The sequence below is a fragment of the Hakea prostrata genome, chromosome 8 (assembly GCF_041222555.1).
Source record: "Hakea prostrata isolate BN-2017 chromosome 8, UWA_Hpros_2, whole genome shotgun sequence".
Lineage (NCBI taxonomy): Eukaryota > Viridiplantae > Streptophyta > Magnoliopsida > Proteales > Proteaceae > Hakea > Hakea prostrata.
The window spans coordinates 18707526-18713525 of record NC_142607.1 but is presented as its reverse complement, the minus strand read 5'-3'; positions in this window follow the sequence as shown (position 1 = coordinate 18713525).

Sequence of the window (6000 nt, the reverse complement as noted above, 5' to 3'; positions counted from 1 at the left end):
TAGCCTTTGATGGTGCTCTTGTTTTTAGAGAAAGAGTTTGTGTTCCTGTTGTTGAAGACCTCAGGAATGAAATCTTGACTGATGCTCATCAGTCCATCTTTACTATTCATCCCGGAAGTGTAAAGATGTACCATGATATGAAAGGGTATTTTTTGGTGGTCTGGCATGAAGAATGATGTAGAAGACTTCATTGCTAAGTGTGAAACTTGTCAACGTGTGAAAGCTGTTCGGCAGCCTTCGTCTGGCATTCTGCAACCTCTTTCAATGCCTAGTTGGAAGTGGGAAGACATTGCTATGGACTTTGTCACAGGTCTACCCCGAACTAGCAAAGGGAATGACTCGATTAACCATGGCCCCCTCTGATGGTACCTCTTGTGCGACCAGGATAAGGGTAACCAAATGTCGGCACACTTCATTTCGATGAAGATCACCTATACTATGGATAAGTTGGCCCAACTTTTTGTTGATAATGTGGTGAGACTGCATGGTGTTCCTGTTAGCATTGTGTCAGATAGAGACCCGAGGTTTACCTCACGTTTCTGGAATAGTCTGCAGAAAGCTCTTGGTACTCAGCTGAATTTGAGTACTACTCATCATCCTCAGACCAATGGCCAATTGGAAAGGACCATACAAATTTTGGAAGATATTCTTAGAGCGTGTGTCATAGATATGAGTGGTAACTGGGATGACCACCTAGCTTTGGTGGAGTTTGCTTACAATAACAGTTTTTAGTCTACTTTTGGAATGGCCCCGTTTAAAGCTCTGTATGGAAAGACTTGTAGAACTCCTCTGTATTGGGATGAAGTTGGGGAAAGGCGTGTTCTTGGCCTTGATCTAATCGAAACCACCGGTACCATGGTGGATATGATTAGAAAAAGGATCAAAACTGCTTAGTCTCGACAGAAGTCTTATGCGGATAAAAGAAGATCAGATCTTGAGTTTCAAGTTGGTGAGCGTGCATTTTTGAAAGTTTCGCCGATGAAAGGAGTCATGCGTTTTAATATCAAAGGAAAGCTCAGCCCTAGGTATATTGGTCCCTTTGACATTATTGAAAAAGTTGGACCAATAGCTTATCGGTTGGCTCTGCCTCCGTCTCTTGCTGGTGTGCATGATGTTTTCCATGTGTCTATGCTAAGGCAATGCTTGGCAAGCGCATAGCAGTTGCTCCAGCATGAACCGGAAGGTTTGAGTGCGGATTTGACGTATGATGAAGAACCGGCTGAGATTTTGGATCGGAAGGATAAGCAATTGAGAAACCGGACTATACCTTTGGTGAAGATCAGATGGAAGAATCATTCTTTTGAGGAAGCATCTTGGGAGAAATAAGATGAGATGCGGTCCAAGTATCCTCACCTTTTTGGACCTTCAGATATGTTGTAATTTCGGGGATGAAATTTCTTTTAAGGAGGGAGGGATGTAACAACCCCCATATTTCTAACTCGGGATCCATATTGCAGGTTCGAGAACCCGAAGGTCTAGTCGGGTAAATTTGTGGAGTGTCTGGATAGAAGTCCATGATCCATACCTTGAACCCATGGATCTGGATTCTCTGTCTAAAGGGCCTGCCTTGCTTGGTAGTTGAACTTTTGGAAGGCAAGTGATGTCTGGAGATGTCCGAAATGAGGGTAAGATCTCCCCCATCTCTTCTTTAGGGCTAGGTTGTACTTGGACATCAACCCCTAGCAAAAGCACCCTTGTATGGCAAAGTACATGGGGGTGGTTGCTAGTGGTGGTCGATTGAACCAAGCGACCGCCTGGTTCTGGTTGTGGGGTTTTGCCCTATTTTACCCCTTACTTCTATAAATAGTAACCCTTGCCTAATTTACTAATATTTTATTCGTGGTTACCGTTTTTGGAGGTTAAACGGCTGCGGAGAAGTGCCGAAAGCAGATCTGAAGTGCTGTTGGAGTCCCAGAAGGTTCTACTGTTATTCATAGTCAATCCAGTGAAGGTAAGTGATTCCTTGTTCACTTATGTTCCACCACTTGCTATGATTAAAGTAGATTAGTGTTTCATCTTTGGTTGTTCATGATCCTTCCATTGCATTATCTATTCTTTTGATGATCTTGGTTAGATTAGATCCGAAAATGAAACCCTGCTTTCGTAAAAAGGGCTCATTTGATCAAGGGAAGGTTTTTGGATAATCCAATTATGATGATTGTTAGGTTTCCTTTCACCCATTGGCTATAGGAGTGTTAGATTCGAGATTCAGACTATGATCATCCAAAATTCATATTGAAAACGGATGATCAAAAGCCTGAGTTTCGGATCTAAAATTTATTGTTTTTGGGGCTGTCACTAGTGGCGGTCGCTCAACCTAAGCGACCAGCATGAGTGACTGGCTGGTACACAATGACCAATTGGCTTTTGGTTTTGATCCGATTTGATTCAATTGACTTATATCTTATTGTAACCTTGTGTTTAGGTGTTCTTTGTTTGAAGAGAAAGTTTTATAATTGTTTACGGATTTCTTTTTACGGACGAATTACTTATATGCAGGTAAGGGCATACAATCCTATCTTTATGAATAGACTTGAACATGCTAGTCCAATGTCTGTTAGTATTAGTCTTTCATTTTATATGCTGCTGTAATCACGTTTTACATGCTGATCTTGTTATATTACTACTGCTTATCTTGTTTACATATATACTTTGTTGGTTATTAATGTTATATACTGATGATGGTTAGTATGTGGTTTTGATGGATGAGGTATTCCTTTGGGATATCTTAGCTTGGGATATCAGAAGGTTGTGGAATGGGACACATGCCTGCTGATGTTTCTAGCACTATCATAACTATTGGATGACATTCTTAGGTAGAGTCTAGAATTGCATGGCTAGGTACCCCACATGCTACTACCCTTTCGGTAGGGGAATTGAAACCAGATGCCCTGTGATGACAGTGATGTGACGTTGGTCCACTGTTAGTCATATAAATGGTAGGGTTGCATATGTTAGGGTTGGGCTCATAGACGTTCAAGGAACGGACCGGGTGTCGTGAGGAGTCATGAGAGCATTCCGCCCCAACAATATGTGGATGACCATTGGATTAGGGAATGAAGTCCAATAGCGGTAGCTAGTCCATGAGGATTCTCATTCCTAGGTTGCGAAGGATACTGAACCGAGTTGGTTGGTGCCATAGGGATGTATCTGGACTTCATGTAGTGTGTTATCTGTATGACCTTGCATTGAATTAGAAACCCCGACATGCGCCAGTACTCATTGCCAATGGTCGTGGTGAGAGAGTGTTGACTTAACCCCAGCCATGGTTTGAGAGCCAGGTGTGGACCTTCCATTTTACCCAGGATCCCTATAGAGGTAACCGATCCTTGCCGGATCAGAGTGACTAGACCTACCCAGAGGAGGGCTGGTGTATATCTTAAAGCATGTCAACTGTTAGAGACTTGCATAGTTAGAATCATAGTATCATTCATACTTTGCACTCATTCATATCATTTATGCATTTCTGATTTGTTGGATATATGGATGGGATTTGTTATTGTTCTTACTGAGTTCTCCAGAACTCACTCCTTTATTTGTATATGTTTTATTAGTTTATGTAGATGGAGGAAATGTGTCGGAAGATGGATTGGTTTCCTATGAAGGAACCTTCCCGTATGAAGAAGATGTGGCACCGACAATGGGAAATGGAGATAGCATGTGCGGGAGCTCCTGCGAGTGCATGGAATGCGCTTATCGCACCCATTGATGGGCAGAGGAGACAAGTTGCCAGGCAGTTTGCTCAAAAAATGGAGAAGAACTGGAGGACCCCTTTTCTAGAGATTCATGAAAAACATTACTTAGCCTTAGAAAAGGAAACTTGAAAGAAAATAATTTAACTCTTTTAATTGCTTCCGTTGAACTCATATTCATTTTGATTTATTATTCTTTCATTGATTATTTTATTGGAGTATTTGGACTCCTGTAATCCTTTCATTCATTAATTGAACTATTCTTGCTCTTGATTGTCTTTATTTGTATTTATTATTGTTGATAGACAAAAAAAAAAAAACCCACCCCTCACCCCCCCCCCCCCCCCCCCCCCCCCCCCCCAACCCCCACCCCCGCGGTGGGGCCGCCACAACAAAACCACCCCCCCCCCTGGGGTTCTTCCCCCCCCCAAGCAACGAACCCAACACCCCTTTTTTTCCCCCAAGGGGGGTTTCCCCCACTTCATGTAGTATGTCACCATAATGACTTGCATTGGATGACACACCAGTACTCATGCCAATGGTCATGGTGAGAGAGTGTTGACTTAACCCAGCCATGGTTTGAGAGCCAGGGGTGGACTTACCCTTTTACCCAGGATCCCTATATAGGGATTCTAATCCTAAGTATGATTCTAATCCTATATATGATTCTAATCCTATATATGGGACAATGATGATATATGATTCTAATCCTAAGTATGCTAGTCTCTAAGGTAGACATGCTTTAAGCCATAGCACCATACTTCTTTTGGGTTGTCTATCACTCCCCCTCAATCATATAGATATCTTGGGTCTGCCGGGGTAATTGGGTAAAGTCCTTATCAAACCATGGTTGGGGATTCAGTCACCACTCTCTCACATCCCCATTGGTATAAGTATTGGCACATGTCACGGCAAAGCCTAGCCCAATGCAAGTCATCTACTCAGTCGTATCATGTCACATCCGGATACTTTCCCTATGGCACCGACCAACTCAGTTCCATATCCTTCACACTAGAGTCAGCGTATTCTATGGCACCGACCAACTCGGACTACGGACTAATCAACCCTATTGGTCATCCACAAATGGTAAATGGGAAGCTCTCACGTCCTCTTACGGGTTAGTTACCGGTCTTGAGCGCCCGTCAGCCCAGGTCTATCCATTTGCAACCCTACCAATAAATGGCCCCTTTCGGGTATCCGTAGTATGGTTTAAGTCCTCTCACGAAGTGAATACCGGTCTTGAGCGCCCATCAACCATACTCTACCACGGGTCATTCGGTCTCAATACCCTTCCGATTCGGGTCTGATATGACAAGAAAATATCCTAACCATACACCTAGACAATCCTATGTATGTCATCCAATAACCCGGGAAAGCGTCGATGGATACCTTCGGAGAATATCCCATATACTCCCTCCGATGTCCAAGGACAGAAGTGTCGGAAGGACACTTCCCAATCCCAAGTCATACATAGTCAATCACAAGTTCAATCTCATCATATCATAATTAATCAATGATTCATCACATAAACAAAGGCATATCATAGCATGATTACTCATATATAAAATCATAAAGTACATATTCCAAATGATATGTGACATACTACTACTGATAAGAATGCATAGAGTAGTCATGTATGATAAAGAAATACACATAGGAATATAACCATTGAGTTCTCAAAGTACAAGTATGTTTACATAATTAACATACTTGAGTTAACGACCTTCCTTACCTTAATCAAGTCGTAAATAAAATCAATGATCACCAAGAATAGTCCTAGAAATCAGTGCTGGTACCCTAGACAACATACAAGTAACATCAGAGAAGAAAACAGTCGAATCAGAGGTCAAACGAATCAATTCGGCCAAGTACAGGGGTGTTTTCATATCTTGGTTGACTGGCTTGGTTGACTGTCAGTCAACCAAGTAGTCGACCAAGACTTGTTAACTAGTGCAGAAATGAAGACTTGGTCTGAAACTGACCTTCCGGTGCTCCGATCGACACGAAATTTGGAGGGCATGTTTATAACAGTATGAGGATACTACACACTAAATTTCATGACGATCCAACGGTCCAATTAGAAATTCCCAAATCGAAGCATTATGTTCTATATGATTGATGGTCACAAATTGAATTGGCAACTCTAAGAACTCCTCGTGATGTCCATCAAAACGAATGGTAATAATCAACGTTGGAGTCCTGAGTTCACCTAGTAATCTAAGACCTAACTATGCACTTACATATCAGTTTTGAATCAAGACAAGGTTGGAATGGAAGAAATCGGGAAATGTAATGAAGATGTAAGATC